The sequence below is a fragment of the Setaria italica genome, chromosome IX (assembly GCF_000263155.2).
Source record: "Setaria italica strain Yugu1 chromosome IX, Setaria_italica_v2.0, whole genome shotgun sequence".
In the NCBI taxonomy this organism is placed as follows: Eukaryota; Viridiplantae; Streptophyta; class Magnoliopsida; order Poales; family Poaceae; genus Setaria; species Setaria italica.
In genome coordinates this window covers 15,384,017-15,384,303 of record NC_028458.1, presented here as the reverse complement: position 1 = coordinate 15,384,303, position 287 = coordinate 15,384,017, and positions in this window count along the sequence as shown.

Below are 287 nucleotides of genomic sequence, written 5' to 3'. Positions count from 1 at the left end.
TTATTTTTATAAGCGTTTCTCTAATATCAATATAATGATATCAACTTATAGTGAAAAAAATATATTAATAGGGAAATTATTGGTTACGGTACAAGCATATCCTAACTAAACGAAATAAGCGTTGTAACTTTCAGTTTCAAACAGATTGAATAGTTATGGATTTGGGATTTAAATGTTTGAGGCACTTTAGTACCAGGGCTCTACAGAAAAGAGTGTTTTCAGGATCAGCTAATGAATTGTGATGGCATGTCGCTCTTTTTTTTTTTTCTCCTAGGCCCGAAACTCCC